The sequence below is a fragment of the Triticum dicoccoides genome, chromosome 7A, assembly GCF_002162155.2.
Source record: "Triticum dicoccoides isolate Atlit2015 ecotype Zavitan chromosome 7A, WEW_v2.0, whole genome shotgun sequence".
NCBI classification, from domain to species: domain Eukaryota; kingdom Viridiplantae; phylum Streptophyta; class Magnoliopsida; order Poales; family Poaceae; genus Triticum; species Triticum dicoccoides.
The window spans coordinates 741122235-741140546 of NC_041392.1; the positions used below are offsets into that span (position 1 = coordinate 741122235).

General features: G+C 47.1%; 1 non-coding gene across 1 annotated transcript; it reads left to right on the forward strand.

Moving 5' to 3' along the window:
- Nucleotides 1-17312: 17312 nt before the first annotated feature.
- On the forward strand, nt 17313-17384 carry TRNAP-AGG. The gene has a single exon. It is a non-coding gene; the product is annotated as a tRNA-Pro (tRNA).
- The last annotated feature ends 928 nt before the right edge of the window (nt 17385-18312 follow it).

The window sequence follows — 18312 nt, forward strand, 5'->3', positions numbered from 1 at the left end:
TGCTCATGACTACAAGAAGAAAACATGTCACAAGTGCAAGAAACTTGGCCACTTCATCTCTGAGTGTCCACAGTGGGACAATGAGAACAAAAAGAAGAAGAAGAGCAAGGAATATGACTCTGACGACAAGAAGAAGAAGAAATACTCAAAGTCTTCTTCCAAGTCTTCCTCAAAGTCTTCATTACACAAGAAGAGCTCATCTGGCAAGGCACATGCGTTTGTTGGCAAGGAAATGGATTCAGAGGAGGAGTCCGCTTCTGAGGAGGCGGATGTGGAGTCTGAGGAGGAGTCCGATTCAGGCGTCGCAAGTCTGGCTACCGCATACGTTGCCAAGTCCATCTTCAACACTGAAGACAATGACTTCATCACCGCAAATGACAAGGACTACTCCGCTTCTACCTACTGCTTCATGGCACGCGGTGCCAAGGTAAACTCATGCACTACTCACTATCAAACATCTAGTGACGATGATTCTGAGTGTGGTTCAAAACCCAGCTACAAAACACTTGCTAAAATTGCAACTGGACAACAGAAAGCTATGGAACATATTCAAAAACTGTTAGACAGAAGCGATGACCTGTTAGGTGCTGAAATGACTCGATCTGAATCCTTAATTGAAGACATAAAAAATCTTCACGTTAAGTATCAGGAACTTGAAAGTCGTCATGAAACTCTCTCAACAACTCATGAAAAGCTTTCCTATGATTATCTTCAAAGGAAGCAAGATCTTGAGAAATTGAGAGCGGCTCATGAAGATCTTCAAAAGGAAAGCGAGTCACTTCGCGCCAAACAGATCAGTTCCGCTCAGGAAGGATTTGAACCACCATGTCTTAAATGCATTGAGCGTGATAATGTTACTTCTGTTGCTGAATGTTCTACTGCTACTGCTGTTGCAATATCTTCAACTGTTGATGTGGTAACTAACCCCTCTGCTGAGGACACCACCGCTATTGCTGATGAGAATGCTAGGTTGAAGACATTGCTCGAAACAGGGATGTACAAAAGTCTTAAAGGGCATCAGACACTATGTGATGTCCTCAAAAAGCAGATTCTGAACAGAAACCCGAGGAAAGAGGGTGTTGGGTTCGTAAGGAAAATGAATGTTGATGGCTCTTACTGGAAACCTGAGCAGTACCCCAAAACCATGTGGGTTGCTGCAAAGGAACCTTCAGCAGATCCATCCAATCTATCTGGCTTCACTTGTGCTAACCCCATTATCATTGATGAATCCTTTGATGCAAACTATATACTGTTTAAGAATCAGAATGGTGAAGTGTTTGCCAGGTACATTGGTACTAACTGCAGAAATGGACCACCTATGAAGAAAATCTGGGTTCCGAAAAGATGTCTGGAGAATCTTCCTGTGAATGTCGTCATGACACCTCGCGTGAAGAAGACAAATCTCAGACCAAAGGCTTCATACGGTCCAAAGGCTTCATACGGACAGAGGACTCACCTGAGTCGTACTAACGCAAATGCTTTGCAGGGAAACCATACTCAGACATATGAATATGAGAGCGGGTCATCAAACCGCCATGTTCATAAGACCAAGAACTATTCTGCTTATTCTTATGAGTACTATTGTCCGCCTGCAAGACTGTTTGCTAGGGCTCCAAAGCCAAAATTCTCAGATGCTGCACTTAGACTTATTGCTTCTAAGCCACCCTTGAAGATGTGGGTGGCTAAGAAAGCTTAACTCTCTTTTGCAGGGAAAGGTCTCTGGCAGAAAACCAAAATCATCTGACGCTATTGCTGGGGACCTTAAACATCTTGTAGGGCGCAAGATCAAATGCGCGAATGGTCTTACTATGTACTTCGTTCCTGAATCGCTTGCTACTCTCCCTATTAGTCCTAATCTGGATCTAAGCTTTCATAACCCACTGGCTCGTCAAATGTTTTTGCTTCACAATGCTCTTGGTGAAGCCTATCCCCCTAACTGCACTGTAGGGTACGACACCAGCGTCTTCAGAATGGATTATTGATAGTGGGCGTACAAATCACATGACTGGCAAAAGAAGCCTTCTAATGGACTCAACCTTACGTCCATCCGACAAGAGCCACATCACATTTGCTGACACTGGTAAAAGTAAGGTATTGGGTCTAGGTAGAGTTGCAATCTCAAGGGATCAACACATGGATAAAGTCATGCTTGTTGAATCCCTTGGCTTCAACTTAATGTCTGTCTCAATGCTTTGCGATTTGAACATGATCGTAATATTTGGAAAATATCGTTGCCTTGTACTAATGGAATCTGACAAGTCTCTAGTATTTGAAGGGTATCGAAAAGATGATTTGTACGTGGTAGATTTCTCAGCAGGACCACAGCTTGCCGTATGTCTTCTAGCAAAAGCTTCAGAATGCTGGCTATGGCATCAGAGGCTTGGGCATGCTGGCATGATGAACCTCCACACCCTTGCAAAGAAGAAGCATGTCATAGGCATCGAGGGCGTCAAGTTCAAGAAAGATCACTTATGCGGTGCCTGTGAAGCAGGAAAGATGACGAGGGCCAAACATCCCTCGAAGACAATCATGACCACTACTCGACCCTTCAAACTGCTTCACATGGATCTTTTCGGTCCCACTCATTACTCAACTCTTACTACTACTGCTTGTATCTATGGCTTCCTCATTGTTGATGATTATTCTAGATATACTTGGGTGCACATAATCCTTTACAAGACTGAAGTGCAGGATGTCTTCAGACGCTTCGCAAATCGAGCTATGAACAATTATGGCGCCAAGATAAAGCACATCAGAAGTGACAATGGCACTGAATTCAAGAACACTGGCCTTGATACATATCTTGATACCTTGGGCATCACACATGAATTCTCGGCCCCGTACACGCCACAGCAGAATGGCGTCGTCGAACGCAAGAACAGAACACTCATTGAGATGGCCAAACGATGCTAGATGAATACAAGACCCCAAGAAAATTCTGGCCTGAAGCCATTGACACTGCATGCCATACAATCAATCGTGTTTATCTTCACAAGCTTCTGAACAAGACATCTTATGAGCTCCTTACTGGCAAGAAGCCAAATGTCAGTTACTTCAGAGTATTTGGCGCAAGGTGCTGGATCAAGGACCCACATCACACCTCAAAGTTTGCACCAAAAGCACATGAGGGTTTTATGCTTGGATATGGAAAGGATTCACACTCCTACAGAGTCTTCAATCTCTTTCATTACAAAGTGGTTGAAACAGTGGATGTGCGGTTCGATGAGACCAACGGTTCACAAAGAGAGCAACTGCCAAACGTGCTAGATGAAGTTCCATCCAGTGAATCAATCAAGCTAATGGGAACTGGAGAAATTATACCTTCTGAAGTTCATCCTGAAGAAGAACTTATCATCTCAGCACCTGATCAACATGAAGATAATGCTCAGCCTGAAGACATTCCTTCTAACAACGACAATGATTAGCAAGAGCAAAATCTTCACCCTGTACATCCTCGCGTTGCCAATAAAGTGCAGATTGAAAGAATAATTGATAGCATCAATGCACCCGGTCCACTCACTCGTTCAAGGGCAACTCAGCTAGCAAATTTCCGTGGGCACTTCGCATTCGTCTCAATAACAGAACCCAAGAAAGTTGAAGAAGCATTCATGGAACCTGAATGGATTCAAGCTATGCAAGAAGAGCTTCAACAGTTTGAGCTGAATAATGTATGGGAACTGGTTAAGCGTCCTGATCCACGGAAGCACAATATAATAGGCACCAAATGGATATACTGCAACAAGCAAGATGAGCATGGTCAAGTTGTCAGAAACAAAGCTCGTCTCGTCGCTCAAGGATATACTCAAGTGAAAGGCATTGACTTCGATGAAACATTTGCTCCTGTGGCTAGACTTGAAGCCATTCACATACTGCTGGCCAATGCAAATCATCATAACATACTTCTATATCAAATGGATGTGAAGAGTGTTTTTCTCAATGGCAAGATTGGAGAAGAAGTGTATGTTGCACAACCGCCTGGCTTTGAAGATCCAAAACATCCTGACATGGTATACAAGCTCAACAAGGCACTGTATGGCCTCAAACAAGCCCCTCGGGCCTGGTATGACACACTCAAATACTTCCTGAAGAGCAAAGGCTTCATACCTGGTTCCCTAGACCCCACTCTCTTCACGAAGACATATGATGGTGAACTGTTTGTGTGCCAAATATATGTGGATGACATTATCTTCGGCTGCACCAATCAGAAATACAGTGAAGAGTTTGGATATATGATGCAAGAGCAATATCAGATGTCCACGATGGGGGAGCTGAAGTTCTTCCTCGGTCCTCAAATACGACAACAACACAACGACATCTTCATATCTCAAGAGAAGTATCTCAAAGATTGCCTGAAGAAGTTTGGTATGCACGACTGCAAAGGCTTCACAACACCAATGCCAGCCAAACATCATCTGGGTCCCGACGACAATGGTAAAGAGTTCGATCAAAAGGTATACCGCTCCATGATTGGTTCTTTACTTTATCTATGTGCATCTAGGCCAGATATTATGCTTAGTGTTTGCATGTGTGCTCGATTTCAAGTGGCACCAAAGGAGTCGCATCACTTAGCTGTGAAGCGAATTCTTCGATATTTGGCTCACACCCCAACTCTAGGATTATGGTAACCAAAGGGCTCAGAGTTTGATCTGGTTGGATTCTCGAATGCTGATTATGCTGGTGACAAAGTTGATCACAAGTCTACATCAGGCACATGTCATTTTCTGGGACGATCACTTGTATGTGGGTCTTCAAAGAAGCAGAACTGTGTATCTCTCTCCACTGCTGAATCTGAATACATTGCTGTTGGATCTTGCTGCGCTCAGCTTCTGTGGATGAAGCAAACACTCAAGGACTATGGCATTCATCTGAAGCAAGTGCCACTTTACTGCGACAACGAAAGCGCCATCAAGATTGCCAACAACCCAGTTCAGCACTCGAAGACAAAGCACATTGAAATTCGTCATCACTTTCTCAGAGATCATGTTGTGAAGGAAGATATTGATATCATACACGTCAACACTGAAGAGCAATTGGCAGATATCTTCACCAAGCCCTTGGATGAGAAGAGATTTTGCAAGTTACAGTGTGAGCTGAATATCCTGGAATCCTCAAATGTCCTGTGATCGGGCACACATCCTAACACTTATGCATGCTGATGACTTAGATGTGCAACACACGAAGCAAAATATAAAGCACCCGCCCATATGGACCCGCTTGAAGACTATCAACCTCATATGCTTCTCCCCCTTTTGTCAGTAAGGACCAAAAAGGTTCGAAGACATAGAGCATCTACTCGTTCCCACTAGGAGTAGGTGAAGTAGCAGGGTTGTTGGTGGTGTTTGGCGGTGCTGAAGAGCTTGGAGCAGAGTTGAAGCATGCTGAAGGAGGTGGCGGTGAAGTAGCATCGTCTTCATCCTCGATAATTCTGGCAGTCACTGTTGCAGCAGAGGAGGAGAACTCAGAGTCTTCAAGGGATGGAGTTCCTAGCAGCACAACCCTTCGAGGGGGTGTGGAGTCAAACTTGAATCGCTCGGTGAAGCCATCCTCTTGAAGATCATCTTCAGAACACATCATCGTTAGCCCTTTCCATGTGCGGCGACAGGTTTCATGGGCAATGAAAGCATTCTTGGTGGCAAGATTGCGAATGCGATTAACATCCACCCAGAGGCTTTTCATCTAACGCTTCAGCCAGTCATGATGCCTATCCTGTTTCTGATGAAGAGCCACAAGAAGCTCTCGGTCATTGAGAACACAAGTGTGCTTCTTGGGTCTTGGAGCAGTTGTACTATCAGTGGCTTCAGTGGAAGAAGGGTGTGGTGCACGTGTAGTGCCAGCCAAAGGATACACCCGAGTGACTGCTTCAACTCCTTCAATGTTCTGAGAGAAACTCTGATGCTCTGCATTCTGAAGACTTAGAGGTTCCTTGTCAGGCTCAGGATAGATGGCTTCAATAGAGATATCCACATCAGGTAGAAAAATCCGATGATTGCGAGCAGATGGCTGATATGAGATACCGGAGTGAAGTTTGATTAGCCGCATTACTCAGGGGGCGTAGAACTTCAAGCCAAACAGATTAGAGCCTGATGCAGCAAGTTGGCGAATGAAGAAGTCCTGTGCATTGAAGCATTTTCCATGAAGAATATAGAAGACCAAATTCTTCATTGCACCCTCAAGCTTGGCATTTGGAGAGTGCCCTTTGATGGGCCAGAGAGTTCGCCTGATGATGTGATAAATGGTTCTTGGCAGATACTCAAGGTCTTCAATGAAGAACTCCGTGGAATAGGTAGCATCTTGGGGCAATGGCTTCATCATGCTGAGCATCTGACTCATATCAGGTTCAGGCTTCTGAAAGATGCTCTCAATAGCTTCACTATGCAGCTGACAGCCATGCTCGTAGAGATCGCCAGGAGTGGGCAAGCCAGTGAGCTCAATGATGTCAAAGGCTTTGGCTTCGTGATGAATGTTTCCAGTCATCCACTCTAGGACCCAAGTCTTCGGATCTCTGCTATACCTGCGGATGTGAAGTGTGGCATAGAATTGGAGCAGCAACTCTTCATTCCAATGCTCTTGGTCAGTAACGAACGGCAGCAGTCCAACTTCCTTGAAGCAATCCAAAGCTTCTTCCAGACAGGGCAGACCAGCTATAGCTTCAATGTCAAGGCGCTTGTGTGGAAAGATGCGACCTTGGTTGTAAAGAATGCATGAGTAATAGCTTCGCTGCGGATAGCTCCAGAACCGATGAGATGATATCCTTTCCCTTGAGTAGGGGTTCCTGGAGCTATTGAAGAATGTGTTGTCTGCCCTGAAGCCATTGATGTTGAAGGAGCCAGGTGCTGATGCAGGACCTGGGAACCTTGGCAATCTTGGGATTGGCTTCTGTATCTGAGGCCTGTGCTCAATATGATAGTTGAACTGGGGACCGGCAGCAGACTCAGGAATAGAAGTGGCGGGATCAGTGGCTTCGCTGTCTTCTAATGCTTTTGTTGGGGAGGGCTCCACATTAGCTTCATTGGTGGTTGTGGCAGCCGCAAGATTTTCAAGCACGTTCTCCTTGAGAACTGCTTCTTGGTGGGACATGGGAGTGGCAACTTGGGGGACTTCTTCTTTCGCGGCTGATGCAGCCGGAATGTCTTCAGCAGAGACTTGAGGCCTTGGACCTTTGCGAAGCCTGCGCAACGCGGGCGACGCCTATGGAGTTGGAGTGGGCTGGGCCTCATAGTCTTCTTCCTCTTGTGGGTGAGCCGCCCATGAAGCATCTTGTGCAATTGGCGTCAGTGGACGACCAATGCTGATGAGTTCGCTGTTCTCGAGCTGAGGAAGGACTGCACCATCTTCTACATTGTCATGTTGACCAATGTCTTCAGCAGAGATGGGATCAGCTGCTGGAAAGGCTTCAGCTTCACGAGCCTCTGTGGAAGCAGGCTCATGGATTGTCAGTTGGCGTTCAGCTTCAGGATAGACCATAGAAATGGGTTCAACTATTAAAGGCTCTGTGGGAGCAGCCCAATCTTTCTTGGTCTTTCTCTTTTTCTTGGAGGGGGCGGTAGGAGAGGCTTCAGGATATTTCCTCTTCCTGGCTTCAGCCTCAGCAATCCTCGTCTTCTTGAGCTCTGAAGCGGTTGACCGGCTTTTTGGCTTCGAGCCAGTCAGTCTAGTTGGCAAGACAATCGGAACTGCTTCCTGCCTTGGTGCATCGGGTTCAGCCGTAGCAGGCTTCTTCTTCTTCTTTGCGGCCATCCGGGGGTCGATGCCAGGACGCCCAAGGGCCTTCCGCTTCTCAGCCTTATTGTAGGCTTGCACACATCTGTCAGCCAGAGCCTTCATGCGCTCACGTGAACCCTGGGCTTCTGCACGTTTCTTCAGAAAGGCTTCCTTAAGCTCGTGCATCATGATCTTGAAGTTCTTCACTTCTTGCACACTGAGCTTGGCCATATTCTTCTTGAACTAAGCCTTTTCATAGTCAATCTTTTGCTTCAGTTCAACAATGCGCTGGGCGACAACTAGCTTTGAAGCAATGGCGCCTTGGAAGGCGACACTGAGGCCAATGGGTAGTTGCAGATCTTCAAAGCTGATGTTTGGCGTGTCAAACCACTCGTCAATGAAGTTGTGGATGATGGTTACATCAAAGAGAGGCAGATCATTGAAGATTTCTGCTTCTTCTTTGCCCTTGATGAGTTGCTCAAGAGCGTCATCAGCAAGATCTTCATCACTTGACAGATCGATGGCGTCATTGCGCAAAATGGCAGCAGCAGTTAGCTCTTGGCTAGTGTGAGGCAGAGGCATCTTGACCTTCTAGGGCTTGGAGATGCGTGATAAGTTTTCGACTGCACACTGTCTTCAGGAGGTGCAGTTTCCAGTGGCTTTGCCCGTGAGATTTTTGGTGAAGGGGCAAGCTTTGAAGCTTTAGGCTTCTTCAGCTTCTTTGTCTTCAGCACTACAGGCGTTTCATCTGATTCAGCGTCAGCTGCAAGCTCATTCACTGCAGTTCCTTGAACTAAGATGCGGGTGATGAGGCCTTCAAGTTTGTAGAAAGGACTGATGACATTGGGTTCTGCATCTCGTGTGCCATCTGCCCTTGGTGCTGAGGGGCCAGGGTTGAAGTCTAACCCTAAAGTCTTCTTGTTTTGCTTCGCTGAGTTCTGGGCAAACTGGAAGTTGCGCTTGAACAGATTGTCGTCACGACACCATAGTAGTGACGATGGGTGTGCATCAGCAGGCTGTGGCCCACGGACCATGCAGGGATAGAAGCCTTGTTCAATGGCTTCATCTCTGGACCTGGGTAGAAGATTCTTGTATAGGATGTCTCCCCACGGTCTCTTGATGGCGTTTTTCTCAGCATATTCCCGGGTTACAAATCGGTATTTGAATCATTGTTCTGCCCAATATCTTCGAATTCATTGGATTCGGGTCTTGCACTGATTGTAATCCTCTTCTGTGCTGCTAGGAACTCCATCCCTTGAAGACTCTGAGTTCTCCTCCTCTGCTGCAACAGTGACTGCCAAAATTATCGAGGATGAAGACGATGCTACTTCACCGCCACCTCCTTCAGCACGCTTCAACTCTGCTCCAAGCTCTTCAGCACCGCCAAACACCACCAATGACCCTGCTACTTCACCTACTCCTAGTGGGAACGAGTAGATGCTCTATGTCTTCGAACCTTTTTGGTCCTTACTGACAAAAGGGTGAGAAGCATATGAGGTTGATAGTCTTCAAGCGGGTCCATATGGGCGGGTGCTTTATATTTTCCTTCGTGCTTACAACTCTTGTTTTGTTACATTTGGTTCTTTGAGTTGTAACACTTAAACTCGATGGTCGTCTGCTACTTATCTGCCACCTTGCTTTGCGATGATAAATTCCGCATGTGCGACGATAAATTCCGCACTTAGATCATTCTGCATACGTCCATTTTCTATTATGCATGTCATTATCTTCATATACTTTCACATGCATAGTGGATTGTCATCATAAGTTGAAGTGGATCTCCACAAGTACAACCTGCCATGTGCATTTGCATTCCAAAAGCAATTTACTTATATGCACATCTTCAGGGGGAGCCCTTGCAAGTTATGAAGACAATTCCTTATTCTTTACAATTCCACAGATTATATTCCCCGTTGAAAACTTCAACTAGTTTGTCATCAATCACCAAAAAGGGGGAGATTGTAAGTGCATCTAGTGCCACCTCTAGTTGGTTTTGGAGTATTGACGACAAACCTAGTTGAGGGACTAATATGTTTGTGAGAATTGCAGGATAACACAGGTAGAAGTCCCTCATTGATTCGGTTTTCCTACCGGAGATGACCCCTAAAAATGTATGAAGACATTGAAGTCAAAGGTGGTATATGAAGATATTCACATTGAAGACTATGACAAGAGAAGACACCACATGAAGCCTATGAAGCTCGAAGACTCAGATCTTTCGTAGTTCTTTTTCTTTTGTGTTGAGTCATAGGAACCAATGTACTGTTAAGTGGGGTCCAAGAGAACCAGTCAGAATGACTGAAGTGATGCCTAACCATAACGTATGTCTTCGAGTGAAGACTATGAGAGCGAAACTTGTCCAGAGTCGGACAAGTCAGCTTTGCTTGTAGCCCAAGTAAAGTTGCCGTGTGAGTTTGAAATCTAACCGTTGGAACACGTGTCAGTTCCTTAGTGACCCAGGGTCATTTCGGACAAATCAGGTCGGGTTGCCAAGTGGCTATAAATAGCCCACCCCCTACAACCATAAACAGTTGTCTCCTCAGATTCAGAGTACGGCTTTTGTCGTTTGAGAGCAACCCACCTCGAAGCCTTTGAGAGAGAATTCCTTGCGAGGATAAAGCCCTAACCACCCAGAGCCAAAGAGAATTAGGCATCACTTAAGTCTTCTTGACTGTGTGATCTGAAGACTTATTACACTTGAGGACTGTGCATCCTCCAGCCGGTTAGGCGTCGCGTTCTGAGTATCCAAGAGACATTGTGGATTGCCGGTGAACAAAGTCTGTGAAGGTTTGGGAGTCTACCTTGAAGACTTACCAGAGTGATTGGGCGAGGTCTGTGTGACCTTAGCTCAAGGGGAATACGGTGAGGACTGGGTGTCCTGAGCTGCGTGTTCAGGACTGGGTGTCCGGGACTGTGTGTCCTAAGGTTTAAATACCTAGCCGCCCTAACCAGACATACAGTTGTCACAGCAACTGGAACTGGTCCAACAAATCATTGTCTTCAATGAGTCACTGGTTTCATCTTCCCTTTACTTACTGTTACTCCTTGTGAAGTCATTGTATGTTTGCACTATCTTTTGTCTTCACTGAGTGACTGTGTGTTTTGTCTGGCTTCATAATATCCTCCTACCTGATCCGTACTACATTGCTGCTATTAGTCATTGTGCTTTCACTCTATTGAATACTTGACTATGGCCTGCCTAGTGTAGTCTACCTTTCGCTGCAGGGTATTAGGTTTATTTGTATCGTTTGTCTTCATAACTCCAACGTTTTGAAGACTTTCATAAAAATCGCCTATTCACCCCCCTCTAGTCGATATAACGCACTTTCAAGGATTCTTTCTTCGGAGTCGGCTTCGGAGTCGAGGGAGATCCAATCGAGGAGGACGCGGCCGTCGCGGACGTTGCGGGTGCGCCGGCGGGACGTCTGGCGACGGTGCAGGGGACGCCCGCCGGCTTGGACATCCGGCGGGGCACTAGAGGAGGAGGAAAAAACGACGGTCGGGACCAGGACGAAGGAGAAATCGGCGGCGAAGGGGGCGAGGGCGCTGGCGAGCTCGGCGGAGGGGTGCGGCGCTTGAGCGGGGTGGAATCCGACGGCGTCTATGAAGCCGAGGAGGGGAGGCTGGTGCAGCCCGCGGAAGCAGCGGCGAAAGGCGCGGCCTTTAATGACGCGGCGGAAGGTGGTGAAGGCGGTGAAGGCGAGGGCGAGCGCGTTGAGGGTGGGCAGGCGGAGGAAGATCTCCTCCAGGAGCTCGTCTAGGACGGGGATGGAGGCCGCCGGCGGCGCCGGCGGGTCCATGGCGGCCGGGGTGGAGGAAGGGGAAAAGAATTCTATGAGACCAGGTCTCACGCGAGACCCATCCTGATGAATGACATGTGGCATTCACAAATCACAAAGTATCCCCCACCCCCTACATAAAATCAGGGGGGAGAGAGATTAGATGCTTTGTGATTTGTGAATGCCACGTGTCATCCATCAGGATGGGTCTCACCTGCTAATCATGAGACCTGGTTTCATATAATTTTTTCCGGAGGAAGGGGATCGAGGGTTTGGATTGGGGATAAATCTTCGGCTGGGAGTGGGAGAGTGACTTTTTTTCTTTTGTGAACGATAGAGAGGGGTCGAGAAGGACCCAGATGCTCACGTGGTGGTACGTACTACTAGCAGATTACAAAAAGTGCAAAAAACTAAATATAAATACCAAACCGGTCCCCGACTTTCACATAGAGGACCTTAACGACCGCATTGAAAACACCACCGGGTCCCCAGATTATTTCTTTCTCTCATATATGTAATATTGTCGTCGCTGGGGACTGCACCACTTGGACGGTGAGTCCTCCTCCATGAAACCTTGGTCGCAGACTCCTTGAAGATGAAACATTGCCTCCCTTTTCGCTCCTTGCTCGGGAGGTAGAAGAATAGCCGCCCCTCGGCCATCGGATTCGGAGGTATGGTGGAGCCGGCAGGCAGCCAGGCGTCATGGCTGGCGTTGTAGCCACTCCCAGCAGCCACCGGGTTCAGGCACGAACCCGATCTCGACCTCCATCTCTTCCCCGCTTCAACTACACCACATCAATGGCCTTCGATGCGAGAAAGAGAACGGAGTACCTCAAGAGCAGTGATCCAGGCGAGCTTATTTGTAGAGTTACCTACGATGAGCTCCACTGTAGTAGCCGGCTTCCTATCAGCGGCCACATGATCTCCCCAGGGAGGTCGTCTCGGCCATCGAGGTCATCGGCAGCTCAAATCGTGTCGGGGCTTTGAGAGTTTGGTGGCTAGGATACTCATAGGTGAGGCTCATCAATCGGGCCACAAACACCCATTTGGGCCCCGAAGCAGTGAGGATAGAAGATGGCACGAAGCCACCTCAATTGTTCCCATTAAAAAAATGCAACCTAGCTCGATCCCCAATTCTCATGGCTGCGTCGGCGCCGGCCGAGCCACTGGTCCTGCGACTGTCCCTCCATGCCGCCATCCTCCTCCACCAACACCGACCCCATCACCCCCCTACAAGCCAAGGTAGCCGCCCAAGCATCGTCGAAGAGGTAGTAGGCACCGCCGGATGATGGAGGCAAGAAGAAGAGGAAGGAGAGGGCGACGCGGGCCACGCTCACGCCAGACCCCGCAGCTTCAGCTTCATACTCCGCTACATCCCCGGCCTTCAAACTCCGTGCCCGGCCTGACACCGAGCTGCATGTGCTTGTCACAAAGAACGATGATTCCTCTTCGATTAGGTAATCAATTTGTAGGCACTTTTCTGTTACTTGTTGATGTTGCCCTTGTAGTGAAATCGAGTCACCTAATAAAATATGCAAAACAGAAAATGGGAAAATAAATGCCTTGGAATGTGAAATGCATTCATTTTCTTTGCATCGATTGTGATCCGCAATACTATCGAGTAGTTTACTGCATATATGGCATGTCAAGTCAAATATTCAGAGATATGCTTGTAGCTTGCAAGAAAAATTGAGTGAATCTTATCACAGCCGTTCTTTGTGGCCAAATTTTTGTTAGGATTGGCGGTGCTTTCTCGAACCCTAACATAAACCACCTTATCCTCACTCAGATTGTTGTGTGCAGTTAGTGAAGGAAATATGTCGTAGAGACAATAATAAAGTTATTATTTATTTCCTTATATCATGGTAAATGTTTATTATTCATGCTAGAATTGTATTAACCGGAAACATAATACATGTGTGAATACACAGACAAACAGTATGTCACTAGTATACCTCTACTTGACTAGCTCGTTGAATCAAAGATGGTTAAGTTTCCTAGCCATAGACATGAGTTGTCATTTGATTAACGGGGTCACATCATTAGAAAATGATGTGATTGACTTGACCCATTCCGTTAGCATAGCACTTGATCGTTTAGTTTGTTGCTATTGCTTTCTTCATGACTTATATATGTTCTTATGACTATGAGATTATGCAACTCCCGTTTACTGGAGGAACACTTTGTGTGCTACCAAACGTCACAACGTAACTGGGTGATTATAAAGGTGCTCTACAGGTGTCTTCAAAGGTACTTGTTGGGTTGGCGTATTTCGAGATTAGGATTTGTCACTCTGATTGTCGGAGAGGTATCTCTGGGCCCACTCGGTAATGCACATCACTATAAGCCTTGCAAGCATTTCAACTAATGAGTTAGTTGCCGGATGATGTGTTACGGAACGAGTAAAGAGACTTGCCGGTAACGAGATTGAACTAGGTATTGAGGTACCGATGATCGAATCTCGGGCAAGTAACATACCAATGACAAAGGGAACAACATATGTTGTTATGCGGTTTGACCGATAAAGATCTTCGTAGAATATGTGGGAGCCAATATGAGCATCCATGTTCCTCTATTGGTTATTGACCGGAGACGTGTCTCGGTCATGTCTACATAGTTCTCGAACCCGTAGGGTCCGCACGCTTAACGTTTCGATGATAGTTACATTATGAGTTTATGTGTTTTGATGTACCGAAGGAGTTCGGAGTCCCAGATGAGATCGGGGACATGACGAGGAGTCTCGAAATGGTCGAGACGTAAAGATCGATATATTGGACGACTATATTCGGACATCGGAAAGGTTCCGAGTGATTCGGGTATTTATTAGAGTACCGGAGAGTTATGGGAATTCTCCGGGGAGTATATGGGCCTTATTGGGCCATACGGAAATAGAGGAGAGAGGCCAAAAGGAAGGAGGCGCGCGCCCCCCCTCTGGTCCGAATTGAACAAGGGGTGCAACCCCCTTTTCCTTCTTCCTCTCCTCCTGTTTCCTTCTCTCCTACTCCAACAAGGAAAGGAGGAGTCCTACTCCCGGTGGGAGTAGGATTCCCCCCTTGGTGCGCCCTCCTCCTAGGCCGGCCGCCTTCCTCCTTGCTCCTTTATATACGGGGGCAGGGGGGCACCCCATAGACACAACAATTGATCATTGATTTCTTAGCCGTGTGCGGTGCCCCCCTCCACCATAATCCTCGATAATATTGTAGCGGTGCTTAGGAGAAGCCCTGCGACGGTAGAACATCAAGATCGTCATCACGCCGTTGTGTTCACAGAACTCTTCTACGACATTCTGCTGGATCAGAATCTGGGGATCGTCATCGAGCTGAACGTGTGCTAGAACTCGGAGGTGCCGTAGTTTCGGTGCTTGATCGGTCGGGCCGTGAAGACGTACGACTACATCAACCGCGTTGTTATAACGCTTCCGCTTTCGGTTTACGAGGGTACGTGGACAACACTCTCCCCTCTCGTTGCTATGCATCACCATGATCTTGCGTGTGCGTAGGAAATATTTTTGAAATTACTACGTTCCCCAACAGTTAGGTGATCGATTCTTGCAGATGTTGGTTGCCGCCCTTTCACGTTTTTCATTATAGTTGTATTGGGATGAACTGTTCAATTCCTGCAAGTCAACATGATATGTGGACTCTTTTGTCCGCACAAATGAGTAAGAACAAAAAATATTTGGAAAGTAGTACGTCTATGGATTTATACAGAACTGCATGTTTCACGTCAAAATTCAAAATATGAACACAGACTAAAACCTGCCTACTATTGCTTAAATTACACACGTGCTTCTTCTGACCGCTTTTGGCTGCCTAATTTGAAGTTTGTGTCTTGCTGTCAGGTGGAGGACCTTGGCGATCTTCTCAAGCTTTACGAGGACTGGCACCCTCACTTGATCCCTTATACTCCTTCCGTAAAGAAACATAAGAGCGTTTAGATCACTAAAGTACTCATTAGAGCAGTTTGCGTGCAAGGTTGAGAAAGTTGGGGCCAACATCCGCGTTAGGCTAAGTTTCCTTCTTCCTTTCAGGGGTTCCTTCCATTTTGTAATGTGTGATTGATTAGTCTTTATAGTATGGTCAACTGAACTGAAACATTGTTCTTATTTCTTTCAGAGATTCATTTCTGAACTGAAACATTGTCCTTATTTCTTTCAGAGATGGATTTCTGAACTGACACGAGGTTGCTAGAGGGGGACATCCTACATAACTGCATGAACCGCCAGTGGAAGAAGAGTCATACCAGAGGGAGAACATTATCTGAGAACTTTGTTTTCTTTACAGTGCACACGAAGTAAATCTTTAGGCATTTTATTTAGAAGTGCACGTTCCTGGACCCCCAATCTGTATTTCAAACATTGCAATTGTAGCAATTGTTCATTATTATCCGTTGCAGATGGAACCACACAGGAAGACCCGATCCTTGGGACTGAACCTCCGTCGATGGACTATCATGTCATGGAGTTTGTGCAAGAAGATATAGATCCACCAATGGTGGGAAGTAACGACACGGACACCATGCAAGATGATTTGCTGGCCGAAATCTACCAAAACAAATCTGACGTAAGTCATACTGCACCATGATTAATTAACTTGACATAGCCGGCTCTAAGTAAACATGCATGTATGTATGATGTCATTCATCTTCATCTCATCCATGAAACACAATGGAAGATGCCTAAAAGACCGTGCGTAGACATTCTGTGCACATTGTTTGGACTTTGTAGGTCAATAAATGTTTTGCGAACCTGTGATGTTCTGTTCACACAATAGGAACCTGGAATCAGACCTACTGAGGTTGGGGCACGCATGGAGGCTAACCTGCTCATTGCTCAAGGCTTTGAACAGGCGGCAGCACAGCGTGCTCGGGGTCCCAGTTGCAGCCTGCTACTGTAACTAAAACGTACTCTTTTCGTCCCAAAATAAGTGACTCAACTTTGTATTAAATTTAGTGGGAGGTAGGAGCAAAGCATGCAGGATCCGAGCCACTTTGCCATGGATGTTAGGCTGCGCTTTCTTGAAGTGTTTGTTGAACCAGAGCTGGAAAAGGGATGAAGCATTTTTGTTCTCCTTGATGAAGTTGGTGATTTCTGTTTTGTTTGCTACAAGAGTTACTGGAAGCTGGTGCAGGTTTTGACCTTTACGGCCTGCTGTTGCTCTTGATTGCGGCGTGTTACAGTATAGCATGAAAAACAAGATGCTGGTGTTATATACCGTGGAATATCTTGTTACCCAAGGAGACACCAATACGAATGCAAATGCACTCATTTTCTTGTTTTTTACCCGGGATTGCCGCACATTGCCGAGGAGATCGTCTGGATGTGCAGGACAATGGGAGAGAGCACCTTACCCACCAGTGCATGCTCCGGATCCACCAGTATCGATCATCCTCAATTCCTCATCAAGTCATCATCCAGTATCAGAGGTTGCGATTCCACGGCCATGAGACATAGCCGCTCACATAGTCACAAAATATTTCACGCCGGCACTGCTCGATTGCACCGGCGACTCCCCAACCCTAATCTCGGGAAGTCGATCGGGGCCTCGTAGGGCCGCCGTGCACCCCCACAGCCAGGCTGGGAGGGATGGTAGATCGCCGTTGCCTCATGTCCCATCGTCCAGACATGCGCGCAAAAGTAGGATCACGACCGATCACCACCAAAGGTGGGCAGCCATGCAGCTCTGATCTAGTACCGAGAGAGGAGGATCAGATGAGGGAACCAGCCAATCCTTCTACGCTTGACCGAATATACCAAATACTAGTATACATTATTAATTTCATCATAAATTTTATTTTATAAAACTATATTTACTGCTTTTGATAAATAATAGAGGGCATTTGGTCTAGTGGTAGGATTCTCGCTTAGGGTGCGAGAGGTCCCGAGTTCAATTCTCGGAATGCCCCTCTTTTTTCTTTTTTTTTAAACATTTTCCTTTTACCGTTTTACCATGTATATCTAGTAGAACTTCTTTCATGTAGCCACCGAAGTATGACATGAAAACCAATCGATCTGTGCGAAGTAGCATCGTACCTGTTAGATGTATATAGTCCATTGTGTGCATCTCCATTATATAAGGAGCTTTTCTGTACTTTACCACATCTGTATATGTACTGGTCATTGGCCCTCAGTAAAGTTTAGTTGCTCATTCCTAACATGGTATCAAATGCTTAGGTTCCCCTCGCTCTCCTGCACGCTGCAACTCCGTACTCCTCTGCTCGATTCTGGCCGCCGCCGTCGCTCTCATCCCGTCCGGATCCGCTGCTCCGGCTGTCCCGTTCGGCCTCGTCTCCCCCGTCTGACGTATCTTGGCCCGCGCCAAGGCAGCGCTTCTCCATCCCCCGAGTGAGCAAGCTCCTGCCGGCTGGCCGCGGGAGCGCCTCCTCTGCTCAATCCCACCTCGGGAGCGCCTCCTCTGCTCGCTCCCGTCTGGCTCGCGCGCTCCTCTTCACCTCGCGCAGTGCCTGTGCGCTCCTCGTCCTCTCGCTTCGGGCCGCGTGCTCGTCCTCCTCTCAAGCCGGGCTGCGCGTTCCCCGTTCGCCTGGCTGCATCGGGGAGTCGTCCCTGTCTCTCGCGCTTCCTGGCCGCGGCCGCTTTCTGTGGCCTCGCTCGCTTCCTGGCTTGAGATCCCCTCGATCTAGATCGAGTTCAGGATCCGTTGACCAAAAAAATAAAGACAGCAAGATATCTCAGTATGTCATCTTCGGGCTATGTGGATGTTCCTCGCTGCTCGGTGATCTTTGATGGCACCAACTATGCTGAGTTTATGGGCTTCATGCGTATCCATATGCGCGGTCTTCTGCTGTGGGGCGTACTCTCTGGCGAGGTAGCTTG